This window comes from Equus asinus, chromosome 1, assembly GCF_041296235.1.
Source record: "Equus asinus isolate D_3611 breed Donkey chromosome 1, EquAss-T2T_v2, whole genome shotgun sequence".
Classification (NCBI taxonomy): Eukaryota; Metazoa; Chordata; class Mammalia; order Perissodactyla; family Equidae; genus Equus; species Equus asinus.
In genome coordinates this window covers 4,770,169-4,784,429 of record NC_091790.1, presented here as the reverse complement: position 1 = coordinate 4,784,429, position 14,261 = coordinate 4,770,169, and positions in this window count along the sequence as shown.

The window sequence follows — 14,261 nt, the reverse complement described above, 5'->3', positions numbered from 1 at the left end:
ATCTTTCCTGGAGAGAGGAATTCATCAGATTCGTCTAATTTGTCTTGGAAACATTGTGTCCGTGAAGGGGGATGCCAGGACCACCTCGAGTTTGGAGTTTCTGACCTCAGGATGTCAAACCAACCCAGATGACCACGTGTTCCCAGTGCTTAGTTTGACCCAGGCTAGGACAGCAAAGACTCCTTCAAGTGACCGGTGCAAATTGAAAGACAACAACCAAGAGTCACGAAAGCACTCACACCTCGGCCTAGAGAACATACGGTGATTCCAGAAATGCAAAACGAATCACTTGGAATGAAGGGGAACGGACTGATAAGCATGTCTAAGGGGGATAGCTGAGAAATACCATGACGATTCTCCTATGGAAAAGAGACAAAGGTCCCAGAAAATGGAAGGCGAACAGAAATCACCCCTGGATAATCCACAATGAAAGATGATGTCCGTCTTTAGACAGACTCTGCTGGAACGTTTGAAAGGCAGAGAAATTCACAAGCCAAAAGACGGCAGCGAAGGTCAAGGCTGGGCTAAGTGGGAAGGGTGAGTTATGAGACTGCTCCAAGCGGGCCAGGAAACCGTGTGTCCGTGAAGCTTGCCGGGACAGCAGAGACACGATTCTGACAAATCCTCTGACATCGCAGTGGACCCGGAAAACAACCTGGTCTCATCTACACAGTGCCAGACTTGGGCTCAAGTAGCATATTCAAGTCCCATTGCCCTCAACTGCAGGTTGCCAACGGAACATGAAAGGGGCCGGCCGGTGGTGCAGCGGTGAGGTCCGCACCTTCTGGGTCGGTGGCCCGGGGTGGGCCGGGTGGACCCTCGGGTGAGCCTGCTCACCACTGCTTCAGGCCTTCTGGGGCAGGCGTCCGAGGTAGTGTAGAGGCAGATGGGAAGGGACGTTAGACAGGGCCAGACTTCCACAGCAAAGACAGGAGCATTGCCAGCACATGTGAGCTCAGCGATGCACTTCTGCCAGAGCAAAACCGATTCAAAGTTGCAAAGCATAGAGAAACTGAAGCTGAAAAGAAAAAGTGAAAAACTGCATGCCAGTGAGAAGGATGAGATCTCTATGAAGAAACTTAGCAAAACAGGTGAAAGCCATGGCAATGGAAAACTAACAAACGTTGGGGGAAAGAAATTCAAGAAGACACAAGGAGAAAGAAGGAGATTCCAGGATCTAGAAGTGGAAGCATCAACACACTGGAAACGTCCCTACCAGAGCAAGGAACCTCTGGATTCCATGCAATCCCAGTCAAAGTTGCAGCAATGTTTCCCACAGAGACAGAAGAGGGAATCCTGAAGCTTCTAGCCAGCAACAAGAGACCCTGACTAGGCAAAGGAATCCTCAGGAAAACGAAAAAAGCAGGACGTGGCACACTTTCCGATTTCAACATATAGGACGAAGCACTAGGTACCGAGACGGCACAGTCTGGGCCCCAAAACAGGCACACAGACCCATGCAACAGAATCGAGAACCCAGAGCCCAACTCAAACGTACATGGACAGCCCATTTTCGACCAGGGAGCCAAGAGGAGACAGCGGAGAAAGGAGAGCCTCTACCATAAACGGTGCTGGGAAGCCTGCACAGCCACATGGAACACAACGAGAGTACACCATGATGTTACACCTGGCACACACACCACCTGAAATGGATCAAAGCCTTGAATGGCAGACTTGAAACCGTGAACCTTGTAGCAGAAGACCTAGGCAGAGTGCTCTTTGCCATCTGTCTGAGCCGCCTGTTTGGAAGAAGCAAGTCCGACTGGGCCAGGGCAACCAAGTCAACAAGAAACCAACGGGACCACGTCAAATGCGGACGCTTCTGCCCAGTGAAGGAAACCATCGACTGAATGGAAAGATAGCACAACGACTGGGGGAGGATGTTTGCAAACCACACATCGGACAAGGGGTGGAAAGCCCAAAGATGCAATCAACTCGCACGTCCCCAGAAGAAAAAAAAAACAACAAGCCAATGAAAACCTGGGCAGAAGATGGAAACAGAGATTTCCGCCAAGAAGATCGAAAGAGGGCCAACGGGTGCATGAACACTTGTTCACCGTCATTAAGTCTCAGGCCAATGCAAATGCAAACTGCAAGGGCACAGCAGCTCACTGTGGTCAGAATGGCTATAAGGAAGCAGACAGGAAGCCACAAGTGTCAGAGAGGAGGTGGAGAGAAGGGAAGCCTCCCGCACCGTTGGTGGGAGTGCAGACCGGTGCAGCCACTACGCCAAGCGGTGTGGAACTGCCTCAGAACTTGAAGAATCGATGTCCCATATGATCCAGCTATTCCTCTGCGGCGTGTTGATCCAAAGAACTCGGAAACACTCCTGCATAAAGACATGTGCACCGCTGAGTTCACCACAGCGTCGCTCCCACTACCCAAGACTTGGAAGCCTCCCTGGAGCCCAGCAAGGGACCAGTGCAGAAGGAAGATGGGCTATAGCCACGCAATGGCATACCAGTCAGCCGGAACCAAGGATGCAATCCAGCCATTTGTGACCACCAGAATGGCTGTGAGGGTTTTAGGGAAGTGAAACAAGCCCCAGGGAGCAAGGCAAGTACCGTAGGACCTCACTTAAGCGGAGAAGCAAAAACAAGCGGTCAGGAACAGGTGGCACGTGACATTTGATTGGGGGTTCCCAGAGACAAAGCGGGGAGGTGTGAGAGGGTGAAACAGATGATGAGGCACAAGTGTGTGGTGAGGGCCTGCTATTAGGCTTACGCAGGGGAAGATGATGTAAGCTACACGGAAGTCTACATCGATGAGGATGCAAATCGGAAAGATATAGGATGTTCTAATGCAGGGTTGCGGCAATAAATTCACCTCAAAGCAAAAAATCCAAAATGGGGTCCAGAATGACGGCATAAAGCTTTGGGGCTGAAAGAGATTAGAGAAGGTGAACTTCCAAGGCTGGAAAATCACCTCAAAATGCGTACTGATGCTACAGAAAGGTAGACCATTCCAAATAGATGAAGAGCAATGCTACCCACAGCACATGCTGCCTGCGAAACCCATGCACCCACGGAAAAGGTTACCGTGCAGGATGTTACTACTAATCACCTTCACGAATAATCCAAACAGGCCCACGTGTTCCCAAGCTCAGGCAAAAGGTTGGTCCAAAAGTCCAATTCAGGGCCGGCCCTGTGGCGGAGCGGGTAAGCGCCCACGTTCCGCTTGGCCGGCCCAGGCCTCACTGTTTCACATCACGGGTGCAGATCACATTAGCAGTCTTAGGAAATATAGATTTCATGGTACGGTGCAGACAGGGATCATAAACTAAGTAGCAATGGTGAGGTCACCTTCTAATACGCACCAGAAAAAGAACCGTGAGGCTTTTACAATCCATGAACGCATCTGGTACACTTCCCCAAAGGAAGCAGGAAGGAAAACATGGGACCTGCCTAAGTGGAATCGGCAGAGTGCTAGGAGATGACACGATCATTGCGCATCAGAGGATTGCCCGGGCAACTTCAACCTGGGAGGGAGTCCAGGACTTTCTCTGGGGAACGTCCACCCACTTGGCCATCTACATAAAATGTAAGAGGTGAAACCCAGGATAATCTTACAGGACAGAAACCAGTGTCTAGAGAGAATGTAGCAGGCCTTCCAAAGTTCGAGGGGCAAGACAGAAACCGACAAGAAATCGAGAAAAAGGAAAACTATCCTACCTGGAAAGGGTGAGGAGTCAGACTGGCCTGAGATGGCTCTGAAACTCTGTGTGCACGCAGGTTGTCAGGACAACTTCGAATTTTGAGGTTGTTTATGACATCACGAGGATCATGTCCGCCAAGATGGCCACACGGTTACAGACCGAGGATTGGCCTAGGCTAGGCTATTAAAGGGAGGGATACCCAGGAACAGCTTTGAGAAACAGAAAGCGGACACAGAAACTGGAAGGCATAAAACAGACGCTGATTCGAGGGGTAAGAAAGGGATCCTTGGCAAGAAGCGAGAATAGAGGGACAAGCCCTGAGAGGAGAACGTTGTCATCTGTTCAAGTCTATGGGGAGGCCATGCTGATTCAAGCTTGCAACTTGATTGGAAGCAAGAGGCCGGACTTGGGCCTTATCAGACCTACGTGGTCCTTCTGCCTTAAGCATAAGCCAAAGTCAAGAATGAGGTCTTGAGGACGTTGAAGAGAAGACTCGATGCCTCCTTTCCTAGGCCCCTGGCATTCTTTGCAGATCAGTCTCACTTTCCATAGCTCTGGCGTCACGGGGGCCCACTGGGTACATGCTAATGTGTCCCAAGACATGTCTTGGAAGCCTTGAAGGAATGGAGCCCTGTCACGCTTGGGCTATGTCTCTTTGTTTGGAAGTGCTCTACAAGGGTGCTGAAAAGCACCCTTTTCCACAGGCCTTCGTTCCTTCGTGAAGGCTGCCCTCCCAGGCTAGTGTGCTCAGTTTGCCTCCATCGAAATTCTCTCCCCCTACCTCTTGCCGTAGAAGGATTATGGATTATGTGTTTTGACACCACATGTAAGGAAGTGGGCTGAAAATGAGAACATTACAATTCTGTTTCAAGAAAAATAAACAGGCCTGGGCTGAGGATGTAAGGCAAACAAATGGCACAGCCTATAGTAAGAAAGGAAGCCCGTATCTAGACGGCACCTGGGGGAACGTTCCAGGATCAGGGGTGAAGTTCGAAACTTCCCAAATCCGGAAAGGAGACAGAAAAATATCTTTCCTGGAGAGAGGAATTCATCAGATTCGTCTAATTTGTCTTGGAAACATTGTGTCCGTGAAGGGGGATGCCAGGACCACCTCGAGTTTGGAGTTTCTGACCTCAGGATGTCAAACCAACCCAGATGACCACGTGTTCCCAGTGCTTAGTTTGACCCAGGCTAGGACAGCAAAGACTCCTTCAAGTGACCGGTGCAAATTGAAAGACAACAACCAAGAGTCACGAAAGCACTCACACCTCGGCCTAGAGAACATACGGTGATTCCAGAAATGCAAAACGAATCACTTGGAATGAAGGGGAACGGACTGATAAGCATGTCTAAGGGGGATAGCTGAGAAATACCATGACGATTCTCCTATGGAAAAGAGACAAAGGTCCCAGAAAATGGAAGGCGAACAGAAATCACCCCTGGATAATCCACAATGAAAGATGATGTCCGTCTTTAGACAGACTCTGCTGGAACGTTTGAAAGGCAGAGAAATTCACAAGCCAAAAGACGGCAGCGAAGGTCAAGGCTGGTCTAAGTGGGAAGGGTGAGTTATGAGACTGCTCCAAGCGGGCCAGGAAACCGTGTGTCCGTGAAGCTTGCCGGGACAGCAGAGACACGATTCTGACAAATCCTCTGACATCGCAGTGGACCCGAAAAACAACCTGGCCTCATCTACACAGTGCCAGACTTGGGCTCAAGTAGCATATTCAAGTCCCATTGCCCTCAACTGCAGGTTGCCAACGGAACATGAAAGGGGCCGGCCGGTGGTGCAGCGGTGACGTCCGCACCTTCTGGGTCGGTGGCCCGGGGTGGGCCGGGTGGACCCTCGGGTGAGCCTGCTCACCACTGCTTCAGGCCTTCTGGGGCAGGCGTCCGAGGTAGTGTAGAGGCAGATGGGAAGGGACGTTAGACAGGGCCAGACTTCCACAGCAAAGACAGGAGCATTGCCAGCAGATGTGAGCTCAGCGATGCACTTCTGCCAGAACAAAACCGATTCAAAGTTGCAAAGCATAGAGAAACTGAAGCTGAAAAGAAAAAGTGAAAAACTGCATGCCAGTGAGAAGGATGAGATCTCTATGAAGAAACTTAGCAAAACAGGTGAAAGCCATGGCAATGGAAAACTAACAAACGTTGGGGGAAAGAAATTCAAGAAGACACAAGGAGAAAGAAGGAGATTCCAGGATCTAGGAGTGGAAGCATCAACACACTGGAAACGTCCCTACCAGAGCAAGGAACCTCTGGATTCCATGCAATCCCAGTCAAAGTTGCAGCAATGTTTCCCACAGAGACAGAAGAGGGAATCCTGAAGCTTCTAGCCAGCAACAAGAGACCCTGACTAGGCAAAGGAATCCTCAGGAAAACGAAAAAAGCAGGACGTGGCACACTTTCCGATTTCAACATATAGGACGAAGCACTAGGTACCGAGACGGCACAGTCTGGGCCCCAAAACAGGCACACAGACCCATGCAACAGAATCGAGAACCCAGAGCCCAACTCAAACGTACATGGACAGCCCATTTTCGACCAGGGAGCCAAGAGGAGACAGCGGAGAAAGGAGAGCCTCTACCATAAACGGTGCTGGGAAGCCTGCACAGCCACATGGAACACAACGAGAGTACACCATGATGTTACACCTGGCACACACACCACCTGAAATGGATCAAAGCCTTGAATGGCAGACTTGAAACCGTGAACCTTGTAGCAGAAGACCTAGGCAGAGTGCTCTTTGCCATCTGTCTGAGCCGCCTGTTTGGAAGAAGCAAGTCCGACTGGGCCAGGGCAACCAAGTCAACAAGAAACCAACGGGACCACGTCAAATGCGGACGCTTCTGCCCAGTGAAGGAAACCATCGACTGAATGGAAAGATAGCACAACGACTGGGGGAGGATGTTTGCAAACCACACATCGGACAAGGGGTGGAAAGCCCAAAGATGCAATCAACTCGCACGTCCCCAGAAGAAAAAAAAAACAACAAGCCAATGAAAACCTGGGCAGAAGATGGAAACAGAGATTTCCGCCAAGAAGATCGAAAGAGGGCCAACGGGTGCATGAACACTTGTTCACCGTCATTAAGTCTCAGGCCAATGCAAATGCAAACTGCAAGGGCACAGCAGCTCACTGTGGTCAGAATGGCTATAAGGAAGCAGACAGGAAGCCACAAGTGTCAGAGAGGAGGTGGAGAGAAGGGAAGCCTCCTGCACCGTTGGTGGGAGTGCAGACCGGTGCAGCCACTACGCCAAGCGGTGTGGAACTGCCTCAGAACTTGAAGAATCGATGTCCCATATGATCCAGCTATTCCTCTGCGGCGTGTTGATCCAAAGAACTCGGAAACACTCCTGCATAAAGACATGTGCACCGCTGAGTTCACCACAGCGTCGCTCCCACTACCCAAGACTTGGAAGCCTCCCTGGAGCCCAGCAAGGGACCAGTGCAGAAGGAAGATGGGCTATAGCCACGCAATGGCATACCAGTCAGCCGGAACCAAGGATGCAATCCAGCCATTTGTGACCACCAGAATGGCTGTGAGGGTTTTAGGGAAGTGAAACAAGCCCCAGGGAGCAAGGCAAGTACCGTAGGACCTCACTTAAGAGGAGAAGCAAAAACAAGCGGTCAGGAACAGGTGGCACGGGACATTTGATTGGGGGTTCCCAGAGACAAAGCGGGGAGGTGTGAGAGGGTGAAACAGATGATGAGGCACAAGTGTGTGGTGAGGGCCTGCTATTAGGCTTACGCAGGGGAAGATGATGTAAGCTACACGGAAGTCTACATCGATGAGGATGCAAATCGGAAAGATATAGGATGTTCTAATGCAGGGTTGCGGCAATAAATTCACCTCAAAGCAAAAAATCCAAAATGGGGTCCAGAATGACGGCATAAAGCTTTGGGGCTGAAAGAGATTAGAGAAGGTGAACTTCCAAGGCTGGAAAATCACCTCAAAATGCGTACTGATGCTACAGAAAGGTAGACCATTCCAAATAGATGAAGAGCAATGCTACCCACAGCACATGCTGCCTGCGAAACCCATGCACCCACGGAAAAGGTTACCGTGCAGGATGTTACTACTAATCACCTTCACGAATAATCCAAACAGGCCCACGTGTTCCCAAGCTCAGGCAAAAGGTTGGTCCAAAAGTCCAATTCAGGGCCGGCCCTGTGGCGGAGCGGGTAAGCGCCCACGTTCCGCTTGGCCGGCCCAGGCCTCACTGTTTCACATCACGGGTGCAGATCACATTAGCAGTCTTAGGAAATATAGATTTCATGGTACGGTGCAGACAGGGATCATAAACTAAGTAGCAATGGTGAGGTCACCTTCTAATACGCACCAGAAAAAGAACCGTGAGGCTTTTACAATCCATGAACGCATCTGGTACACTTCCCCAAAGGAAGCAGGAAGGAAAACATGGGACCTGCCTAAGTGGAATCGGCAGAGTGCTAGGAGATGACACGATCATTGCGCATCAGAGGATTGCCCGGGCAACTTCAACCTGGGAGGGAGTCCAGGACTTTCTCTGGGGAACGTCCACCCACTTGGCCATCTACATAAAATGTAAGAGGTGAAACCCAGGATAATCTTACAGGACAGAAACCAGTGTCTAGAGAGAATGTAGCAGGCCTTCCAAAGTTCGAGGGGCAAGACAGAAACCGACAAGAAATCGAGAAAAAGGAAAACTATCCTACCTGGAAAGGGTGAGGAGTCAGACTGGCCTGAGATGGCTCTGAAACTCTGTGTGCACGCAGGTTGTCAGGACAACTTCGAATTTTGAGGTTGTTTATGACATCACGAGGATCATGTCCGCCAAGATGGCCACACGGTTACAGACCGAGGATTGGCCTAGGCTAGGCTATTAAAGGGAGGGATACCCAGGAACAGCTTTGAGAAACAGAAAGCGGACACAGAAACTGGAAGGCATAAAACAGACGCTGATTCGAGGGGTAAGAAAGGGATCCTTGGCAAGAAGCGAGAATAGAGGGACAAGCCCTGAGAGGAGAACGTTGTCATCTGTTCAAGTCTATGGGGAGGCCATGCTGATTCAAGCTTGCAACTTGATTGGAAGCAAGAGGCCGGACTTGGGCCTTATCAGACCTACGTGGTCCTTCTGCCTTAAGCATAAGCCAAAGTCAAGAATGAGGTCTTGAGGACGTTGAAGAGAAGCCTCGATGCCTCCTTTCCTAGGCCCCTGGCATTCTTTGCAGATCAGTCTCACTTTCCATAGCTCTGGCGTCACGGGGGCCCACTGGGTACATGCTAATGTGTCCCAAGACATGTCTTGGAAGCCTTGAAGGAATGGAGCCCTGTCACGCTTGGGCTATGTCTCTTTGTTTGGAAGTGCTCTACAAGGGTGCTGAAAAGCACCCTTTTCCACAGGCCTTCGTTCCTTCGTGAAGGCTGCCCTCCCAGGCTAGTGTGCTCAGTTTGCCTCCATCGAAATTCTCTCCCCCTACCTCTTGCCGTAGAAGGATTATGGATTATGTGTTTTGACACCACATGTAAGGAAGTGGGCTGAAAATGAGAACATTACAATTCTGTTTCAAGAAAAATAAACAGGCCTGGGCTGAGGATGTAAGGCAAACAAATGGCACAGCCTATAGTAAGAAAGGAAGCCCGTATCTAGACGGCACCTGGGGGAACGTTCCAGGATCAGGGGTGAAGTTCGAAACTTCCCAAATCCGGAAAGGAGACAGAAAAATATCTTTCCTGGAGAGAGGAATTCATCAGATTCGTCTAATTTGTCTTGGAAACATTGTGTCCGTGAAGGGGGATGCCAGGACCACCTCGAGTTTGGAGTTTCTGACCTCAGGATGTCAAACCAACCCAGATGACCACGTGTTCCCAGTGCTTAGTTTGACCCAGGCTAGGACAGCAAAGACTCCTTCAAGTGACCGGTGCAAATTGAAAGACAACAACCAAGAGTCACGAAAGCACTCACACCTCGGCCTAGAGAACATACGGTGATTCCAGAAATGCAAAACGAATCACTTGGAATGAAGGGGAACGGACTGATAAGCATGTCTAAGGGGGATAGCTGAGAAATACCATGACGATTCTCCTATGGAAAAGAGACAAAGGTCCCAGAAAATGGAAGGCGAACAGAAATCACCCCTGGATAATCCACAATGAAAGATGATGTCCGTCTTTAGACAGACTCTGCTGGAACGTTTGAAAGGCAGAGAAATTCACAAGCCAAAAGACGGCAGCGAAGGTCAAGGCTGGTCTAAGTGGGAAGGGTGAGTTATGAGACTGCTCCAAGCGGGCCAGGAAACCGTGTGTCCGTGAAGCTTGCCGGGACAGCAGAGACACGATTCTGACAAATCCTCTGACATCGCAGTGGACCCGAAAAACAACCTGGCCTCATCTACACAGTGCCAGACTTGGGCTCAAGTAGCATATTCAAGTCCCATTGCCCTCAACTGCAGGTTGCCAACGGAACATGAAAGGGGCCGGCCGGTGGTGCAGCGGTGACGTCCGCACCTTCTGGGTCGGTGGCCCGGGGTGGGCCGGGTGGACCCTCGGGTGAGCCTGCTCACCACTGCTTCAGGCCTTCTGGGGCAGGCGTCCGAGGTAGTGTAGAGGCAGATGGGAAGGGACGTTAGACAGGGCCAGACTTCCACAGCAAAGACAGGAGCATTGCCAGCAGATGTGAGCTCAGCGATGCACTTCTGCCAGAACAAAACCGATTCAAAGTTGCAAAGCATAGAGAAACTGAAGCTGAAAAGAAAAAGTGAAAAACTGCATGCCAGTGAGAAGGATGAGATCTCTATGAAGAAACTTAGCAAAACAGGTGAAAGCCATGGCAATGGAAAACTAACAAACGTTGGGGGAAAGAAATTCAAGAAGACACAAGGAGAAAGAAGGAGATTCCAGGATCTAGGAGTGGAAGCATCAACACACTGGAAACGTCCCTACCAGAGCAAGGAACCTCTGGATTCCATGCAATCCCAGTCAAAGTTGCAGCAATGTTTCCCACAGAGACAGAAGAGGGAATCCTGAAGCTTCTAGCCAGCAACAAGAGACCCTGACTAGGCAAAGGAATCCTCAGGAAAACGAAAAAAGCAGGACGTGGCACACTTTCCGATTTCAACATATAGGACGAAGCACTAGGTACCGAGACGGCACAGTCTGGGCCCCAAAACAGGCACACAGACCCATGCAACAGAATCGAGAACCCAGAGCCCAACTCAAACGTACATGGACAGCCCATTTTCGACCAGGGAGCCAAGAGGAGACAGCGGAGAAAGGAGAGCCTCTACCATAAACGGTGCTGGGAAGCCTGCACAGCCACATGGAACACAACGAGAGTACACCATGATGTTACACCTGGCACACACACCACCTGAAATGGATCAAAGCCTTGAATGGCAGACTTGAAACCGTGAACCTTGTAGCAGAAGACCTAGGCAGAGTGCTCTTTGCCATCTGTCTGAGCCGCCTGTTTGGAAGAAGCAAGTCCGACTGGGCCAGGGCAACCAAGTCAACAAGAAACCAACGGGACCACGTCAAATGCGGACGCTTCTGCCCAGTGAAGGAAACCATCGACTGAATGGAAAGATAGCACAACGACTGGGGGAGGATGTTTGCAAACCACACATCGGACAAGGGGTGGAAAGCCCAAAGATGCAATCAACTCGCACGTCCCCAGAAGAAAAAAAAAACAACAAGCCAATGAAAACCTGGGCAGAAGATGGAAACAGAGATTTCCGCCAAGAAGATCGAAAGAGGGCCAACGGGTGCATGAACACTTGTTCACCGTCATTAAGTCTCAGGCCAATGCAAATGCAAACTGCAAGGGCACAGCAGCTCACTGTGGTCAGAATGGCTATAAGGAAGCAGACAGGAAGCCACAAGTGTCAGAGAGGAGGTGGAGAGAAGGGAAGCCTCCTGCACCGTTGGTGGGAGTGCAGACCGGTGCAGCCACTACGCCAAGCGGTGTGGAACTGCCTCAGAACTTGAAGAATCGATGTCCCATATGATCCAGCTATTCCTCTGCGGCGTGTTGATCCAAAGAACTCGGAAACACTCCTGCATAAAGACATGTGCACCGCTGAGTTCACCACAGCGTCGCTCCCACTACCCAAGACTTGGAAGCCTCCCTGGAGCCCAGCAAGGGACCAGTGCAGAAGGAAGATGGGCTATAGCCACGCAATAGCATACCAGTCAGCCGGAACCAAGGATGCAATCCAGCCATTTGTGACCACCAGAATGGCTGTGAGGGTTTTAGGGAAGTGAAACAAGCCCCAGGGAGCAAGGCAAGTACCGTAGGACCTCACTTAAGAGGAGAAGCAAAAACAAGCGCTCAGGAACAGGTGGCACGGGACATTTGATTGGGGGTTCCCAGAGACAAAGCGGGGAGGTGTGAGAGGGTGAAACAGATGATGAGGCACAAGTGTGTGGTGAGGGCCTGCTATTAGGCTTACGCAGGGGAAGATGATGTAAGCTACACGGAAGTCTACATCGATGAGGATGCAAATCGGAAAGATATAGGATGTTCTAATGCAGGGTTGCGGCAATAAATTCACCTCAAAGCAAAAAATCCAAAATGGGGTCCAGAATGACGGCATAAAGCTTTGGGGCTGAAAGAGATTAGAGAAGGTGAACTTCCAAGGCTGGAAAATCACCTCAAAATGCGTACTGATGCTACAGAAAGGTAGACCATTCCAAATAGATGAAGAGCAATGCTACCCACAGCACATGCTGCCTGCGAAACCCATGCACCCACGGAAAAGGTTACCGTGCAGGATGTTACTACTAATCACCTTCACGAATAATCCAAACAGGCCCACGTGTTCCCAAGCTCAGGCAAAAGGTTGGTCCAAAAGTCCAATTCAGGGCCGGCCCTGTGGCGGAGCGGGTAAGCGCCCACGTTCCGCTTGGCCGGCCCAGGCCTCACTGTTTCACATCACGGGTGCAGATCACATTAGCAGTCTTAGGAAATATAGATTTCATGGTACGGTGCAGACAGGGATCATAAACTAAGTAGCAATGGTGAGGTCACCTTCTAATACGCACCAGAAAAAGAACCGTGAGGCTTTTACAATCCATGAACGCATCTGGTACACTTCCCCAAAGGAAGCAGGAAGGAAAACATGGGACCTGCCTAGGTGGAATCGGCAGAGTGCTAGGAGATGACACGATCATTGCGCATCAGAGGATTGCCCGGGCAACTTCAACCTGGGAGGGAGTCCAGGACTTTCTCTGGGGAACGTCCACCCACTTGGCCATCTACATAAAATGTAAGAGGTGAAACCCAGGATAATCTTACAGGACAGAAACCAGTGTCTAGAGAGAATGTAGCAGGCCTTCCAAAGTTCGAGGGGCAACACAGAAACCGACAAGAAATCGAGAAAAAGGAAAACTATCCTACCTGGAAAGGGTGAGGAGTCAGACTGGCCTGAGATGGCTCTGAAACTCTATGTGCACGCAGGTTGTCAGGACAACTTCGAATTTTGAGGTTGTTTATGACATCACGAGGATCATGTCCGCCAAGATGGCCACACGGTTACAGACCGAGGATTGGCCTAGGCTAGGCTATTAAAGGGAGGGATACCCAGGAACAGCTTTGAGAAACAGAAAGCGGACACAGAAACTGGAAGGCATAAAACAGACGCTGATTCGAGGGGTAAGAAAGGGATCCTTGGCAAGAAGCGAGAATAGAGGGACAAGCCCTGAGAGGAGAACGTTGTCATCTGTTCAAGTCTATGGGGAGGCCATGCTGATTCAAGCTTGCAACTTGATTGGAAGCAAGAGGCCGGACTTGGGCCTTATCAGACCTACGTGGTCCTTCTGCCTTAAGCATAAGCCAAAGTCAAGAATGAGGTCTTGAGGACGTTGAAGAGAAGACTCGATGCCTCCTTTCCTAGGCCCCTGGCATTCTTTGCAGATCAGTCTCACTTTCCATAGCTCTGGCGTCACGGGGGCCCACTGGGTACATGCTAATGTGTCCCAAGACATGTCTTGGAAGCCTTGAAGGAATGGAGCCCTGTCACGCTTGGGCTATGTCTCTTTGTTTGGAAGTGCTCTACAAGGGTGCTGAAAAGCACCCTTTTCCACAGGCCTTCGTTCCTTCGTGAAGGCTGCCCTCCCAGGCTAGTGTGCTCAGTTTGCCTCCATCGAAATTCTCTCCCCCTACCTCTTGCCGTAGAAGGATTATGGATTATGTGTTTTGACACCACATGTAAGGAAGTGGGCTGAAAATGAGAACATTACAATTCTGTTTCAAGAAAAATAAACAGGCCTGGGCTGAGGATGTAAGGCAAACAAATGGCACAGCCTATAGTAATAAAGGAAGCCCGTAACTAGACGGCACCTGGGGGAACGTTCCAGGATCAGGGGTGAAGTTCGAAACTTCCCAAATCCGGAAAGGAGACAGAAAAATATCTTTCCTGGAGATAGGGATTCATCAGATTCGTCTAATTTGTCTTGGAAACATTGTGTCCGTGAAGGGGGATGCCAGGACCACCTCGAGTTTGGAGTTTCTGACCTCAGGATGTCAAACCAACCCAGATGACCACGTGTTCCCAGTGCTTAGTTTGACCCAGGCTAGGACAGCAAAGACTCCTTCAAGTGACCGGTGCAAATTCAAAGACAACA